Consider the following 18,850-nt stretch of genomic DNA (forward strand, 5'->3'; position numbering starts at 1 on the left):
TATTTAAATTTATTTCACTCAAATTAAATGAAACTAAACCTTCAATTCCGCAGTTGTGCTAGCTGTGTTTCAGGTGCTCATCAGTCCCATGGCTAGTGGCTGCGACAATAAACCGCAGATGCAGAACATGTTTCCATCATCACGGAAAACTATTTGGGACAGTGCTGATCTGTAGTGTGCAGGTGCTTTTTCTTAATTCAATTCACTTAAAACAACTTACTACGAAAAATCTCAAGTATACACAGTAATAGAATAATATGAGCCCCCATCTTCAACAATTAACTAAACTTTGCCAATTTTAATGTCTTTATCTATTCCCCCAACTTTTGGGGGGAAAGGGGCAGTATTTTAAGGCAAATCCCAGTTTGCATTGTATCATTTTGACTATAAATACTTCAGTATATCATCTCTAACAAAAAGTTTTAAAAGGTAGCCCGAATACTATTATCATACCCTAACAAAAATTAGTACTAATTCTTCAATACCCCATTTAACACCCGATTCCTGTTTAAATCTCCTAGTTTGTCTCAAAATATCTTTTAGAGTTTGTGTATTTGTTTTTTATTGCTTCTGTAACAGATTACTGTAAATTTAGTGACTTAAAACAACAAAGTCATTATCTTACCAGTTCTTTAGGTCAGAAGTCTAACATGGGCCTCACTGGTGCTAAAATCAAGGTACTACATTCCTTTCTGGACTTTCTAGGAGAGAACCTGTTTACTTGCCTTTTCCAGCATCTAGAGCCTGCATTCTTTGGCTCTTAGTCCCCTTCTGTCTTCCAAGTTAGCAATGCTGCATCTTTCTGATCTTTCTGCCGTAGTCCTCTCTCTCTCTGACCCCGGCTGGGAAAGGTTCTCTACTTCTAAGGACCCATGTGATTATATTGGACCCATCTGGATAACCCAGAATAACCTCCCCATTTAAAAATCCTTAACTTAACCACACCAGCAAAGTCTCTTACCTTGTAAAGTAACATATTCACAGGTTCTGAGGATTAGGATGTTGAGGTCGTTGGGAGGGGCTGTTATTCTGCCTCCCACAGGCTGTTTGCAATAAAATCTAAACAAGGTTTCACCCATTGCACTTGGTTACCCATTGCCTTGGATAAATCTAAATTTCTGTTAATCTCCAATAGCTCTTCCTCTCCCACTTGTTTAAGTGAGGCTCTCTCTTTAAAAAATTATACTTTTTTTTTTTTAGCTAGCATGTTTATTTGATGCTGAACCAGAATAGCTGATATAATTGATGATTCACTGAGACTGGTTTTACTGTATTTAAACTGATTTTCTTAAGCAAAAGCTGTAATATTCTAAGTGTAGAAATTTTTAAATGGAGCAATAGCTCACTTGGCTTCTCATCAGTGGAAAGAGGTAGTGTCTGGGGAATCAGTTGGCCACTTCCCAAGAGGCCTCAGGAGGTTGTATTACTTGGGTGAATGTGTAGTCCAGAGTTTGACTTGCATCACTACAGGCTTGGAAACTGATTTCAACAGCAAATGGAGAGCACATCCATCTTTCAGGGTGGACATAGAAACCAGGCTTGTAAGACCAATGTATGAACATGGATGCCAATTTACAGATGTAGGTAACACTTGCATGGGTTTGACCGGCAAATTCTTCCCTACCCTGGGCAGACAATGTGGGAAATGAAAACATGAAAATGAAGGTGAATCAGAATGAGGGGAATTAGATGAATGCACTGCCTAGAGCATCAGCTAAGAGAAGAATAAAGTTTACACAGAAACAGGAAGAATGGCTCCCCAGGCCCTGAAGCCGGGCACCCGAGTGTGTTTCCTGAGGAGCAATCTTCAAGATTCCATTGCTGCTAACACTGGAGACTTGGCTTGAGTTTTCACTTCCGGTGACAATACCCATCCAAGCATGGTCTGTTTGTGGTTTTCAGGTGGCTTTGTATATTTCTACTCTAATTCATTCACATGTTGAGCTCAGAGGTAATTCAAAGAGGGCAATTTTACTTCCAGTATCTTCAGGGAAGCTTCATAGTTGCTCCCAAGATCTGATGACACTGAGCATTCTGCCTGAAAATCAAGAACTTTTTAAGCATTCTGCCTGTATCCCAGAACATTCCCAATTCTCTAGGACTGGTTTTCTTAGTGTCCCTATGTTCACCTTCTTTTTTTTTTTTTAAAGATTTTATTTATTTATTTAACAGAGATAGCCAGCGAGAGAGGGAACACAAGCAGGGGGAGTGGGAGAGGAAGAAGCAGGCTCATAGTGGAGGAGCCTGATGTGGGGCTCGATCCCAGAACGCTGGGATCACGCCCTGAGCCGAAGGCAGGCGCTTAACCGCTGTGCCACCCAGGCACCCCCCTATGTTCACCTTCTTAACACAGAGACTGAGAGGGAGATGATCAGTGAGCAAGGTGTTAAATGTGTTGTTATAGGCTGCTGCTTTTCCTGGGTCCTGGTGAATGACTACATGAGCTAGACTGTTATATTATGGGATGGGATCACAGAAAACATTTTGATATATCAACAAGTATGTATTAAGCACCTGTTTTATTGGAGGCATAGCACAGATACAATTGGGCTATATGGTAGCTGGATGAATGGAATTCTAAAGTTACAGAGGTAAAGTAAGGAGCAAATTTTTTATATATTACCAGTAGACTGGTAAAAGTTTCAATCTGAACTTTTGTACAAAATCCCAATTCATGTGTAATTTGTAGCATTGAATCTTCTATGCACATGCTCACTATATTATACTTACACAGAAAGCCTGGTAAACTGCTTTAACTTGGGTGTATTCTTTTAGAATAGGAAGAATAAACGCTGAAATGTAAATCATTTGTCATTTGCCTTTGTGTGACTATTTTATTTTTTTAAAGATTTATTTACTTATTAGAGAGAGAGAGCTCGTGAGGAGGCATGCAGGAGTGGGCAGGGGCAAGGGGAGAGGGAGAGAATCCTCAAGCAGATTCCCTGCTGAGCGCTGAGCACAGAGCCAACTAGGGGCTCTAGCCCACAACCTGAGATCACAACCTGAGCTGAAATCAAGAGTTGGATGTTCGACTGACTGAGTCAACCAGTGCCTCTGTGTGGCAATTTTAGATAAATAATGAAAATTTAGTAGGAGAGAGCTTATTTAGTTACTGACCAAACTCTAAAAGAAATGCTAATACTGTACTTAATTTTTCTGAAATAGGATTTTTATAAGTATTTTGGGGGCACATGACTTACAGTAAGACATTTACCTAGACTCATTTTGGTGAATCTCATGTTTTTCTTTGATCTTTCTAGCAAGTTCTACTAAATAGTTTAAAGATTATTACCAGAAAGTTATTAACTTTATCCTAAAACACCCATCCAAAATTATGATGCTTAATGTGATTTATGTATTATTAACATTTCTTAACCTATAGTTTCCTCCTTTTATGGATTTTGAGGTATGTCAATGACTTCATTAAAATGGGGTAAGTATTTTTTTCCAAAACAAAATATTTTTAAAATTTTATTTTTGTTTTCAATATAACATCCACGATATTTACTTATTATAAAAAAGCACATCTCTTCTATGTTGAAACAAGAATGTGTTTTTCTTTACTAGGTTTAGCCATTGACCTATAATTTAAGCTTTTGTTTAGGGGTCTGGATAGGAGTGCTGGTAGACCCAGGGGTTCTACCTACATAATCCTTGAGCTTATTTTAAAGAGAAGTGGCAGTGGTGGTATTTTGTTTGTTCTGCCAAAGCCAGCAGTACCCTGGCTCTAAAGCACACAGCTCTGTGTGTGTGTTTTTATGTGTATGTGCTCTAATAAGGAGAGTGGAGCTTTTAAAACAAGTGCTCACACCCCAGCTGAACTTCCCCTGAACAGCTTGAGGCAAGATTTCCTAATTTAGGCTTGTGCTCAGATTCCTTTCCACTATTTGGGGAAAACCAGAAACTTTTATTTCCCTTTTTAGAAATGAGATTTGAGATATTAAAAGGGGTCCACCTTAGCCTATAGGCATTTAGGTCACAAGGCACCATGAATCATTCCCACAAGTTAGAACCTGCATTTTCAAATGATGCCTAACCTAGTTCCTGATCCAGAGTAGGCACTGGATAAATATTTGGTGAATGATTGAGGCAGTACCTCAGAATCTAAGGACAGTCCTTCAACTAAGAAAGCCTTGTCCTTTCTGAACAATTTGCTGCTTTGCCACAACTAGAGTGAAAGACAAGAAGATCTAATCTTAACCAGTGTGGCTGAGTATAGAAGGAAAGGTGATACTCGAGGCTAACAGCTATTAAGGTTGTGGTGTAAAATTTGATGTTACATTAGGAAGTGAATATACAGTTAATGCATTTATCACTGAACAAGTGATAAGATGCACCAGATGCCTCGTATTTCAGTGCCTAGTACCTCTCTATCCCCCATCTCCTTTTTATGGAAATACAATGGTTATGCATTTGCTTCTAACAATTCTGATGACTACTTTTTCGAAAATTTAGATGCACATAACACTATGCCACAGGATATGGTGGGGATAAACATGAATAAGATCTCTTATTCCTTCTGCTTTGTCAGAATAAGGTCCGCTTTTTTCAAGCTAAAATTTCCAGTTGATACACTGAGGTAGAGCGCAAAAAGGAGGGTTTAAGAGTCATAATGGTTAAAATCTTGGCTCCCCTGCAGATCAGCTGTTTGACCTTGGGCAAATTATTTTCCTTAATCGCTAAGATGGGAATAGTTAACAGGCATTTTAAGGGAGATGAGGAGGCTTAAGTGAGAACCTAGGCAGAGCGCTTTATTTTATGCTTAATGAATGCCCAAACAAATCTAGTACCAGATCAGGTTCTTCCTTTTGGGTAGCATCCTGCCCTTAATAGGTGGTCAAGTGTTTGTCACATTGTCCCTCATTAAGAACTCTTTGTAGATCTAGTTGAAAATTTAAATAAGTAATGCTTGGTTCTTGCAAGTGGTATTGTTTGAGAATCAAGATCAAGAAGCAGATTCTCAGATGAACTATACTGGCATAGAGTATACTGGCATTTCCTGGATATGTCTGCCCACTTTTTCAATTTAAACATTCTGTAAAATTTTGTTTTGTTTTTTTTTTTTTTTAATATCGGGACCCTGGGTAACATTAACTTGTGTTTATATTTATTTGCCTGTCACTTATCACTGAGAGCGTTCTTAATGAAGACTTTCTTCCAGGAGTTAATCAGGACTAGGCAGTATAAGTTTTGCATAAACTGTTTTCCCTGAATTTGTAAATATTTTTCTTAGAACCTTTCCCTCACACTGTCGCTTCTTTTATCTTGAATTGGATTAAATTCTTCCTGTTCAGAAATGTTTTTGATGTTTACTATTACCACTCTCTTTTATGTCCTTTCCCCCAGTTGGGAGGCCAGCTCATTCTTGGCATTTGGCGTTTATGAGGACGAGGCTCTTACAGGTTTGTATCACTTTATTCTTAGCTCTTCTACATGGTTATACCCACTGAATGCTCAATTCAGCTCGGTGAAGCATCACGTATATTTGTGGAATACTACTGCACCGGTGGGGTGGGAAAGTGAGATTCCGTCGTCAAGGAGCTTACAACTAAAAAGGGTAGTGAAAAAACAGACCTGTGAGCCTGTTAAGTAATTGGAAAATGCTCGGAGGCATATCAGCATCACAAAAGGAGAAATCCAGAATGGGGCAAATAAGCTGCTGGTTTTCAGAGAGGAAGTGGGGCCTGCAAAAGCGGAGAGACGCGGAGGAGGCCAGATTTATTTCATTACCCTTTATTAATAAACTGTCGGGGAGGAATACTGAGACGATTCTAATGCGCAGATGACTTCTCGATTCCGAGGCCCCCTCAGCTATTTCGGGACGCAGGGTCACCGGCCGGCGACGGGTTGCGTCCCCGTTGCAGGTCCCTTACCCAATCGCCAGGCCAGCTTTTCCTTCGAGTTCAGCCGGTCCTTGGAGGGCCGGCCGGGAGCGCGTCTATCTAGGCGGGTCCCCACCTCCCCAAGCTTGGGCCCGCCCAGCCGACTCTCCCTTTGGCTCAGGCACCTGCCTGGCCGCCCCTCGGCGGGGTCCTGAGGCGCCTCGGAGAAGCGCGGTGATTGGCTGCGGCTCCGGGCTGGAGCTCGGCTCCAGCGCCGCTTGACAACCGCAGTCCGCCAGGCTGAGCGGAGCGGTCCTTCGGGAGGGGCAGACGCGGGGAAGGACGGACTGACGGTCTGATGGATTGACGCGCGGGCGGCAGAAGAGAGGACCGACGCCAAGCACACACACAGACCTCCGCCCTAGCGCTCCAGCCCCAGCCCGGAGGCGGCCGTGTCGGGGCCCCATCCGCCGGCCTCTCAGCCGCTTTCTTCTCAGCCGCTTCTCTGGACTCGTCCCGGAACCCTCAGGTGAGTGACTCCGGGAGGCGGAGGCGGGGTCGGCCGCGGCGCACCTCGGGTTGCCATGGTCACCGGTTGCCACCTGTCACCACCTAACGGGGCTCCAACCCTGGCAGCCCTTGGCCCGTAGGGCGGCGTTTGCGGCCCGGGAGAAGGATCTTCGGGTAGGCTTCGGTGCCGCCTGGGTGGGGACCGGGGTCGTGGGTGAGGCCCCGGCGCTGCCGGATGAGGACCTGGGAACTGCCTGCCCCTATTTGGAGGCCGTCGTTCCTGAACCACACCTTCCCCCGTCTGCCGGCCGGGCTCTGGGGCAGAGCGACGCCCCTAGCCCTGGCGCTGTCGGCCCCCGAGCGGGGAGCGAGCGCAGGGTTGGTGCCCACCTCGCTGCTGCTGAGAGGCGGGAGGGGGCTGGCCGCGCGGATTCTTCCTTCCTCGCCCCGCTGCCAAGCCCTGGCGAGAACTGAGGGGCGCGTTCGCGTCCCTGTCTGGGCACGCCTTGGCCAGGAGGAGGGGAGGAAGCTGCGGGGCTGGGAGCCGAGCCGCGGCGTGGGGCAGCTCCGCGGGGCCGGCTTTGGCCTTATCTTACGTCAGTGGTCTGTGGTAGCAGCCTTTGGGGGTCTGGGCGGGGGGCGGGGAAAGGGATAGCGACTGGGTTTGGAACCGGGCTTTGCTGGGGCGGGGGAGCGCCTGCGTAGGAGACGCGCGAGGCTGTAGAACTCATAGGGTTCAGCTGGTCCCTTGTACTGGGGAGAAAGAGATTGGGGCTCAAGCTCTGGGGCGAGGCCTTGGGTAAAAGGGGCGAGGGCAGGAGTAGGCAGGGGCAGCATTTGACCAGCATTTGATTTTTATTCTTCTCTATACCCAGACATGCAGTCAGTAATCATGCACGGTATCTGAGCGGAGCGTTTTTGGCAACTTGGTTCTCTGCATAATGAAAGGAGAAGTCTTTGTTCCACCCAGATGCATAGGTTGTGATCTAACACTTATTTCCCTCCCTTTGTTGTAGACTTCATAGAATGCATCAAGAAGTTAATGGCACAGAAATTAACATGCAGGCATTAAATATACTACAAATCTTTTTTTTTTTCACAGTAAATCCAAGTAGAATTTTTTTTTTTTGTCTTCAGTATTGGCATGAGTTGCATTGAATTTTTACTAGAAAGAAGAAACGCCTAAGAGCCCATTTTCCTTTATATGGCATATTCTCGCGGTCTCATTTACAAGGAAGAATTAATGAACAATTTTACTTTAGGTTTTGGGGGTAGATTGCTTCCACACGGGAAAGAAAAAATATTATACAGTGAGGGAAACAACAAGCAATTAAACCATTAATGATATATTGCCAGGTTAAAAAAAAAACCACTCGAACTCAGATGTCGTTATAAATAGCAATTTTTTGTGAAAGGATTTTAACATGTTTATCTCTCCCTCCTACCTCCCAATTCTTTTTTTTTTCTCTCTCTCTCTCTTTTTTTTAAAGCCAGTATTAGGAATATATCATAGGAGAACAGGGGTGTTCTCCTAAGGTCCTAGTTACATAATTGTGTTCAGCCTCTTTTTCTGTTTGTGATTTGAGTTTATCAGTTACAGAATGGACAGCATGTGGTATGGTTGATAGACACGCACACACACTCACTCTGCAGTTTGAGAAACACTTCAAAATAAGTATGAAAAGATGCAGTTTTCCTTAGTATATCGGTAAGCTGGAAATCAAATTGCCTGGATTTAAGTTTCATTTTGCTATTGGTTACAATATATTTGCTATTGTTTACATTACTACTTATCCTACTGTTGAGTCTAATATCTAATTTGTAAAATGGTAATAATACCTGCTATCATTTTTGTCTGGAATGAGCTCTTAAGTTGAACAAAATAATCTATTTGAAAGCACTTTGGAAAAAATTTAAGGCATCTGTTGATTACGTTAAATAGAGTGGGGCATTGGCAAGGTTAATTAAAATCCTCTGCATGATCTACTTAGCATTTTGAGGTCCAGGACCTTATTTCTTAACAATGGCCTTATAGGGCTCACAGGAACTATTAAGGTGTATCTTTACTCTTTGATGGAAGTTCTTTATTACTGTGGTGACATTGAAAAAGGGTGTTTCCTTCCATATGTTTGCACAGATTGCTTTCCTGCTTTCGGTAAGATGTTCTCAAATTTAGAAAATAAGGGTATGGATATTCTGACTTGAGTTTCATTTGGTATTAAGAAATCCTCAGTGTGGGGGTGCCTGGGTGGCTCCGTTGGTTAAGCGTCTGCCTTTGGCTCAGGTCATGATCCCAGGGTCCTAGAATCCAGCCCCGAATCTGGCTGCCTGCTCAACGGGGAGTCGGCTTCTCCCTCTGCCTCTCCCCCTGCTTGTGCTCTTTCTCTGTCAAATAAATACATAAAATCTTAAAAGAAATCCTCAGTGTGGATCATTGCTTCTTGAATGATCAAATAGTATATCCCCTTTTATCTATGCTTTTCAAATAGTATTTGTGCTGTTAGAGATAAGCTGCAGTGTGCCAAGAGATAAATCTGTGGTCACATAACATGGCACTCACTTAAGAAGTGGTTATCAATTTCACTTGAAAACTTGGATAAAAAATACTGTTTTTATATTAGAGCACGAAACGATGACATGGAGAATGTAGTCACACTAATTTCTAAGGTAAAATTCAAAGACTTCAAAGAAATTTCATGCTTAAGGGCTCCTGGGGATGTGTTCAGTTTTTTCTGCCCTTATGGAGAAAAATTTAAGAAGCATTGCCTTAGACTTACTCAGCTAATGAATGGCAAATCACTACATAGCACAGGAAATAAGTAGAATTCCAATTTCTAAAACTTTGACATTAGGCTCTTTATCCTGATGATCCCCTCTTGTTGGAGGGGGTAAATATCAGAATGTTATAGTGGAAAGGTCAAAGGGTTTTAGTCCTATAGACCCTGTCATCCCTCTTGCTTCTGCACTTTTTGGAGTGTGACCTTAGACAAGTACCTAACGTACCTGAGCATTAGTGTAATTTTCTGTGAAATGAAATTATAGAGTTGTAAGAATTTTATAAATACTGTATGGGAGTATTAAAGGGCCTGGCATAGTAAATGCACAATAAATGTTAGTATCTTTTCTTTTACTGTCTCTGCATATTAGGATATTAACAATCCCTCAATTCATTCTTAACAGGAAACCCCATTACTCCTCTGAACTTCCGTGGCATTTTATTTATAATTCTTTGATGGTGTTCTTTATATTTTATGCATATTACCTTTATATAGAAGACTCGAATCCAGGTCTTCAGACTCCAAATCCAGTGCTGGCCCATACCTAAGGATACTTTTTTTTCCATGTAGTACTGAGACCATTACATTGAATAGCCAAAGCTTATATATTTCAACTGATTTTTCTTCCTTTTTGTTCTGAGTTTGTTTCTGTTTGGGTGAAAAGCTGTATTTTACAAAATGCCACACACTGCCTTATAAACCTTTGTTTTGTGTTTCATCTTTTAGTTCACCATAGTAACTCAGTCATTGTATCCCTGGGAGGCAGCATGGTGCTGGCACAGAGTAGATATTCAAATATATATATATTTATTTTTACTGGGGGGAAGATGGGGCGTGGGAAAGGTAGAGAAAGAATCTTAGGCTCCATGCTTAATTTTGCTGTAAAGCAAAATTTTGGGGTGGCTGGGTGGCTCAGTCGGTTAAGCATCCAACTATTGATTTCAGCTAAGGTCATGAACTCTGGGTTGTGAAATCCAGCCCTGCATCAGGCTCTATACTGGTCATGGAGCCTTCTTAAGATTCTCTCTCTCCCTCTGCCCCTTCCCCCCTTAAAAAAAAAAAAAAAAAGAGAAAAGCAAAATTTTTCTACTCGTGAAAAAATTATAGGAGTCCTGTTATCCATTGCTGTGTAATAAATTACCTTTCCAAAACACAGTGGCTTAAAACAACAAATATTTATCTCACTGTTTCTGAGGGTCAGGAATCTGGACACAGCCCTGCTGAGTGCCTCTGATTTAAGGTGTCTCTTAAGGTTGCAGTCAAGCTGCAGCAAGTATCTCATCTGAAGATACAAATCAGGGATGATCTCCATCCAAACTCAATGACTTAGGCTTCTGTTCCTGTGGGCTGTTGGACTGAGGGCTTTCATTCCTTGCTGGCAGTCGAGTGTTTTTTTGCCACTTGGATCTTTCCACAGGGTTGCTTCATGACATGGCAGCTGGCTTCCCCCAGAGTGAGCAGTCTGAGAGAAAGGGCACATCCCTTGCACAGGACTCAAACTGTCATCTCTTTACAAATCTTGAAAGTGACATCTCAACACTTTTGCTGTGCTTTTGTGTAGAAGTGAGTGACTAAATCCAGCCCATATTCAAGGGCCAGTGAGTACAAAAGGTTGTAAACCCTAGTGGGCTCATTGGTGACCATCTTAGATGCTGCCTTCCACAGGTGCTTTGTGGGGGGGCGTATAAAATTTTTCTGTCGTTGGAGGCATTTACGTATAGGTTGGCAGACTATCTGTTAGAGGTAAGTATTTGGATATTCCGTACTAAATAGGAGAGTGGGCTAATGTACCTTCCAACTCAATTCTGATAAATGTATAAAGGCTAAGGAATAGAAAAGCTAAGGATGGAAAACTTTCATAGGTAATTATATAGTATATATTCTATTGTACTTAATTCAGTAGTTAATGCTTATATAATTTTGGCTTTTTTGGTACATTTTCAAGTTTTTGTGACTCTTGGTTTAGTACATTTCCTTATATGTTTCTGAATGTTGACCTACTGACTTAAAGCCATTATTTTATATAGTTCAGTTTTTGAAGTATACACAAATACCTTGAGTTCTGCTTTTTCCCTTTGAAAACAATAAAGTATATGTGGGAATAAAACAAGAACATGAAGGACATTTTTAATCTATTTTACAAAGCGCACTTTTTACCATGGCTTTAGGTGTGATACAAAACTATACTGGGTGTCTTATTATATAATAAAAGTTGAGATTGTGTTCTTAGATAAAACATCCTTTTTACCATAAATAAAGTAAAACACACACATAAAGAATACTGTATGAAATTATGAGTATTTTACTTTGACCTAAGTTGATTAATTTGTGCTTAAAAGTTTAGAATTAATTTTTATTACAAATATTAAGATTATAATCTTTCTACATTTCTTATTTACATCTTTATGGGTTGAAACTCTGCTTAATATACATTTGAATTTTCACCATGAGCTGCTATGATGATTTAAGTAATAAAAATGTTTAAAAATCCTTTAATTCTTTGTATGATTAACACCTAAACCTTCTGGCTGCAAGTCAGGAGAGCTGGAGTTCTTAGCTCTGCCTAATGTCGAATAATAATTGTATAATCAAGTGGTGGCACTGTTGCTCACCAGTAAGTGGGATTCCCACTTTGAATTGTTTTAAAGAATGGACTTGTTTTGGTCTGTCCATACTTACCTGCCAGGTTTCTCTTGAGATCAGTTACACAGTCTGTGAGTTTTCTGACTGGAAGCTGTTCAGTCTGAGACCAGAGAACACAGCAAAGGTCTGATAGGTCTTAAAGAGATCTGCTAAAGCATGTTCTAAGCAAGTGAGCCATAAGTATATTATTTAAGAATAAAAAAAAAATTCTCTGCACATTTTGTTTTTCGATCTAAAATTCTTATTGCCTTAGGGGCTTCTGGGTGGCTCAGTCAGTTAAGCATCCAACTCTTGATTTTGGCTCAGGTCCTGATCTCAGAGTTGTGAGATCGAGCCCTCCTGGGCATGGAGCCTGTTTAAGATTCTCTTTCCCTCTCCCCTCCATCTGCCAACCACCCCCTCGCCGCCCTCTGTCTTGCATGTGTGTGCGTGCGCGCTCTCTCTCTACAAAAAATAAATAAATAAAATTCTTATGCCTTAAATCAACACTAATTTTGCTTTTAGTTGTGCTTTAAAAACTATGTTTATATTAGTAAAGCATTTGTTGCAACACTGTTAAATTTATCTAGATTTCCTCATATTTGGTGTGGTTTTCATGGATACTTTATTTTTAAAAATTTTTTAAAGATTTTTATTTATTTGTCAGAGAGAGAGCAGAAGCAGAGGGAGAAGTGGGCTCCATGCTGAGCAAGGAGATGAATGTGGGACTTGATCATGACCTGAGCTGAAGGCAGATGCTTAACCAACTGAGCCACCCAGCCATCTCTGTTGGAATAATTTTTTTTTTTTTGGAATAATTTTCAAAAATCACTTCAGTACTATGAAGCTTTTTCATTTTCGCATATTTAGATGACTCTTTCCATTTTATGTCTTTCCTTGTTTTTGTAAGGTATCTTTGCCCTTCACTTTCTTGAAAATTAGCAGAAAGAGCTTATATAGCAGAAAGAGCTTCAGAGTCTCACAGACTTTCCAATCTTGCCCTAGGATTATACCTTTGGCTACTGTATTTCCTTCCTTTCCTTTTCCTACCCAGTCTCCTTTTCTTCCTCTTTCTCTCTCTTTGCCTGTCCTCTCTGTATCTGTATTTCTGTCAGTCAGAAATTCTAATTTTCATTGCTACAAAGCTTAGGATATGATTGGGGAGAGGGAGACAATTTCTTGTCTGGCTACTAAGATAAGCCAGCCTGGATGTTTTAGGAAAAAAATGAAGAGTTCTACTTGCTCAGTTGTTTAAGAAACTAGTGAAAAATTGACGTAAAGATTATCCATATATGTGATTATTGAAGATTAATCATATATATATATATATATATATATATAAAAATTGCCTCCCCTTTGTTTTGCTACCCTGTTAAATAGGTGCCCTCTGGTACTTTTAATTTTTATTAATTAATTAATTTTTTACAGATTTTATTTATTTGTCAGAGAGAGAGAGCACAAGCCAGGGAGAGAGGCAGGCAGAGGGAGATTCAGGCTCCCTGCTGAGTAAGGAGCCTGTGCAGGACTCTGATCCCCCTGGGATCCTGATCTGAGTGGAAGGGGCCCCACCCTTAGGTACTTTTTAAAGATTTCGTGATTGGTGCCGACATGGATGCTGATACAGGATGTATGTCCTGACACACTTCTGAAAGAAGTATTTAGCTGCTTGTGAAATACATGTTTAGTCTTAATGTAAAGACTGGGTTAATTTTTTTTTAGTTTATTTATTTAATCTGTACACCCAATGTAGATTTGGGGCTTGAACTCACAACTCTGGGATCAAGGGTTTCATGCTCTTCTGACTCAGTAAGCTAGCCACCCCAAATACTGGGTTATTTCTTAAACTTACAAAGCCAAGTGTCTTCATCTGTAAAATGGGAATGAAACTGCCTATCTCGTAAGATTGTTATAAGGATCACTTAAACAATATGAGTAAAGATCTTAGAATAGTACCCAGTAGTTTTTGCATGGTAAATATAGCAGTTAATCTTATCTTTGGGAATTCTATTCTAGTTGGTACGTTGATGTAGCAGAGAATCTTTCAGATCTAATCCTGTAATTTTTCATTGTTTTTTTCTTTTTAAAATTAAAAAATTGTACTCATACAAGAATTGTACTCATACAAGAAACGTGTGTAAACATAAAGGTAATACATGAATGGTTATAAACCATTTTGATAATACAAATGGTAAAGAGTAAACAGTCTCCCTTCAACCCTGTTCTCTTCCTAGTTTTATGCCCTGCATCTGATATCATTCTTATCTTCAGAGGTAACCATTCTTAACAGTTTGATATGTATCCCACTAGACCTTTCTTTGTTATTTATTTAGACACGGATATCATACTTCCCTTTAAAAAAATTAAGTGGACCTATTTATGTTTATCCATTCAACAGATATTAATTGATAGCTATATTGTTCTGTGACGTGCCTTTACATCGTGAGGACGCATTTGTATTCTATATTAATGAATTTACCATAATTTAACAATTCTATTGAGAGCTCAGTTCATTTCTAATTTTTCTCTATTACAAGCAGATCTTCAAGGAACATCATTGTATATGTACCTTTGTGTATATTTGCAAATACTTTTTTAGGATAAGTTTCTAGAAGTAGAATTGGAATTGGTAAGTCAGAGTATAAACATTCAAAATTTTCATAGGTAAAAATTTCATTCTGTCAGATTCTCTTTCAAAAAGTTTGTTCCAATTTATATCCTTTTTTTCCCCCAAGATTTTATTTATTTATTTGAGAGAGAGAGAACGAGCAGGGCGAGGGGCAGAGGGAGAAGCTGACTCCCTGCCAAGTAGGGTGTCCCATGTGGGGCTTGATCTCAGGACTCTGGAATCATGACCCCAGCCAAAGGCAGATGCTTAACTGACTGAGCCACCCAGGTACCTTGCAATTTACATTCTTAACACAATATGTGGAGGGGCATTTACTCACCCTCTTGCCAACACTAGATATCAGGTCTTTTTTGCAAAACCAGTAGGCCATAAATGGTATCTTATTTTAATATCACTAGTGATGTTAAACATCTTTTCATAAATTTATTGGTCTTTTATAGTTCTGTGAATTGTCTGTAGTCTTTGCTCATTGTTCAGCTGGAGTTTTGAGGGTTATTGATTTGAAGATGCTATTTATATGTTCTCAGTGGTAATCATTTAACCGTTTATGTGTGTTATATTTATTCCTGGTTTGTCCTTTGTCTTTTTTTCAAAGATTTATTTATTTACTTGAGAGGAAGGGAGGAGGTCAGAGGGAGACAGAGAATCTCAAGCAGACTCCCTGCTGAGTGCAGAGCCTGCTGGCAGGAATCAATCTCAGAACTCTGAGACCATGACCCCGACACCTTGACGTGACCTGAAGACCTGAGCCAAAACCAAGAGTCAGATGCTTAACCGACTGAGCCACCAAGACACCTCTGTCCTTTGTCTTTTAACTCGTTTATGGCAACTTCTATTAAAAACAGAAGGTTTATAGTTTAAATTTTTAGTGCCAAATTTGACAATTTTTTTTCTTTACATTTTCTGAGTTATGGGACTTCTTCTTTTCTTTCTTTCTTTTTTTAAAAGATTTTATTTATTCATTTGAGAGGGAGCATGAGCAGGGGGAGGGGCAGAGGAAGAGGGAGAAGCAGACTCCCTGCTGAGCATGGAGCCCAATGTGGGGCTTGATTCCAGGACCCTGAGATCATGACCTGAGCCAAAGTCAGACACTTAACTGACTGAGCCACCTAGGCGCCCCTGGGTTATGGGACTTAATTACATAGTCTGAGTAAAAAATAGTTTTGCTTATCTTGTAAATTTTTAGTTCTTTGGCAATTAAATATGCTTTTTAAATTTTTGTGGGTTTGAATATAGGAAGAACACAACTATTTTAATCTCATAAAGAAAGATTGAAATATTTGAATCAGATCTGAGAAGAGGTTTTATTTATTTATTTATTTATTTATTTATTTATTTATTTTAAAAGATTTTATTTATTTACTTGACAGAGAGACAGCCAGCGAGAGAGAGAATACAAGCAGGGGGAGTGGGAGAGGAAGAAGCAGGCTCCCAGTGGAGGATCCCGATGCCAGAATGGTGGGATCACGCCCTGGGCCGAAGGCAGACACTTAACGACTGACCCATCCAGGCACCCCTGAGAATAGGTTTTATAAAAATATTACAAATCATTCTCAAACATTACTTCTTTACATACATAATGAGTACATTATATTCATTATATTACTAATTCCTTCCAGTTACTTGCAATTAGAATTTTCAAATAATTTGCAATGGCACATTCATTACTTATGTTTCATATTATTATTTTTAAATTTTTTGAATAGGTAATATTTGTACATGGTACAAAATTCAAAAGGTACAAAAGGGTATATAGTGGAAAGTCTTCTTCCCATTCCTATTCTTTAATTATCCAGTTTTCCTTTGAGACCATCATTTTTATCAATTTTTTGTCTTTTTTTCCCCAAAGATATTTTTGCATATACACAACGTTTAGTTTATGTTAATTGAATTCTTTTCTTTTTATAGCTATATTAAGCTGCACCTGCTTTAAAGATAATTTGGTCTTTAGGCCAAAATTATGCACAGTTCCAGAAGGTAAATTAGAATAATTGATGAATAGAGACCAGCTGTCAGCAGTAAGAAGAGACACATGCTATATCCATGTCACAAACCTTAGCTGATTGGCAGACATGACACAGTTTTGCAATTAGAAGGACTTTTCTTTTGTTTGCTTATATGATTTAAAGCAAATATATTTTCTTTCCTCTTATTAAGCGGACCTTATAGATTAGAGACTTCTAATTATCCCAGACTTTTTGCCACTAAGAATTTATACTTCCTGTTATTGAAATGTGACTTAAAGCAAATTATAAAATTTGAAATCATAGAAATTACCCAAATTAACCCTCTTGTTTTATGTATGAAGAAGTTGAAGCCCATAGAGATTAAGTGACTTGCAACATCACGTTTATAATTCCAAAGGCCAGACATATACAATTAACTAACAAATTTTTAGAATGCTATTTTATTAAAAAGGTAGATAGCAAATTTATTTCTCCACTTTTTATAAGACTTTTATTTGAGAGAGAAATAGAGCATGAGTTGGGGGGAGGAGCAAAAGGAGAGGGAGAAGCATACTCTCTGGTGAGCAGGGAGCCCAATCTACTGGGGCTCAGTCCCAGGACCCTGAGATCATGACCTGAGCCGAAGGCAAATGCTCAACTCACTGAGCCACCCAGGCGCCCCTTTTTCTCCATTTTTTAAAGGAAAAGGTGAGGTAGTCTTACGTCCCAGTTTGGTATTTTATTAAAAGGCTTCATAGTACTTCATTTCCTTATCTGCATTTTTGCCTGTAAACAGGAATGGTAAGGCAGTGTTATTCATTGTTAGGCACTCTGTAATACTTGGAAGATTAAAGAGAGTGGTTTTTATTGTGTGGGATGGAGTTGGAGATTAATGGAGCCTTTCTTAAGCACTCTTTTCTTGACCATCAAATTTATAATGGCTGTACCTTGATTTCCTTAATCTCATACTTGTGAATCATTCTTAGTTTTGTGCATTTTTCTTCCTTCCTGATCTGTATTATAAGTGAGTAAAGTAACACTTCAAATGTTCCTTATTGCAAAGGAACATTTAAATCGTATCTATTTATATTTGATTAGAAAGCTACCATTGATATTTTTTCATGAAACTCTTTTCATATCCATGTATAGAAATATATATAGAAGTCAATATATTTCTGTTGACATTATTTTTTTCCTTGTAGACATTTTACCTTTAATCTTAGAATTCTTTTTTTTTAAATTTTTTATTACGTTATGTTAGTCACCATACAGTACATCATTAGTTTTTGACGTAGTGTTCCATGATTCGTTCTTTGCATATAACACCCAGTGCTCCATGCAATACGTGCCCTCCTTAATACCCATTACTGGCCTAGCCCAATCCCCCACCCCCCTANCCAAATCCCCCACCCCCCAATCTTAGATTTCTAAAAATAATTTTATTTCTTGCCCCTTAATATATTCTTCTATGTTATTTGACTAAGATAAGAATCAGTATGAGTATAGAGACCTCATTTGGAATTTAGTTTCTGTAGTTATTATATTTAAGTACTGAAATACTAACTGCTTTCCAACCGGCATCCAGATGTACTCATTATTAAAGAAAACTTACTTCCCATTTCACCTAGTTGAGAGCTGGATATAATAAAAAACTTATTTTTTTTAAAAGATTTTATTTATTTATTTGACAGAGAGAGACAGCCAGCGAGAGAGGGAACACAGGCAGGGGGAGTGGGAGAGGAAGAAGCAGACTCATAGCGGAGGAGCCTGATGTGGGGCTCGATCCCATAACGCCGGGATCACGCCCTGAGCTGAAGGCAGACACTTAACCGCTGTGCCACCCAGGTGCCCCCAAAAACTTATTTCTTAAGGGAAAATCTATAGAGATGTTTTCGTGATTTTTTTTTAAATAGGTAAATTTGTCATTTATTATGGAAATACTGAAACATTCTGATTTTTTTTTTTCGTTTTGTTTTCTGTTTTCAGTAGAATACACTTTATTGTTGGCCCTACATAAATTCTGCCTGGTGAGTAATTGTTCACATGTACCATGGGCTGGTGTGTCTACCTAAGATATTGTCAGAGCTGACTTTGGCTAAATAAAGGGCCAGAGCTTTATCCTTTCATTTTTTTCTTTGTTGTTGTTGTTTTTTAAGATTTTATTTATTTGAGAGAGAGAGCGAGAGCGCGCTCTCAAGCATAAAGCAGGGGAAGGGGGAGAGGGAGAGGGAGAAGCAGACTCCCCGCTGAGGCAGGGAATCCCATGAGATCAGGACCTGAGCCAAAACCTAGAGTTGGAACCTCAATCCAATGAACCACCCAGGCACCCCTCTATCCTTTTGAATGGCTTTTAGAATAGTAGGAAAGAAAATCATTTACTCTGTACCTTTTTATTTTATTTATTTATTTTTTTTAAAGATTTTATTTATTTATTTTGACAGAGACAGCCAGCGCGAGAGGGAACACAAGCAGGGGGAGTGGGAGAGGAAGAAGCAGGCTCCCAGTGGAGGAGCCTGATGTGGGCTCGAACTCAGAACGCTGGGATCA

The 18,850-nt window shown here is 39.7% G+C and overlaps 1 protein-coding gene across 3 annotated transcripts in view; it reads left to right on the top strand.

The window, feature by feature from the left end:
- The first annotated feature begins 5,973 nt into the window (after positions 1–5,973).
- The window catches only part of WDR47 (WD repeat domain 47), a 61,098-nt gene continuing 48,221 nt past the window's right edge, over positions 5,974–18,850 (top strand). For 2 of the 3 annotated variants that reach the window (XM_040626953.1, XM_040626954.1), the window contains exon 1: positions 5,974–6,351. The gene's annotated coding sequence lies outside the window, so the exon portion shown is untranslated. The remainder of the gene's footprint in view (positions 6,352–18,850) is intronic. The other variant, XM_040626955.1, reaches the window with a different exon arrangement.

Source organism: Ursus maritimus, unplaced genomic scaffold (assembly GCF_017311325.1).
Source record: "Ursus maritimus isolate PB19 unplaced genomic scaffold, ASM1731132v1 scaffold_12, whole genome shotgun sequence".
NCBI classification, from domain to species: Eukaryota; Metazoa; Chordata; class Mammalia; order Carnivora; family Ursidae; genus Ursus; species Ursus maritimus.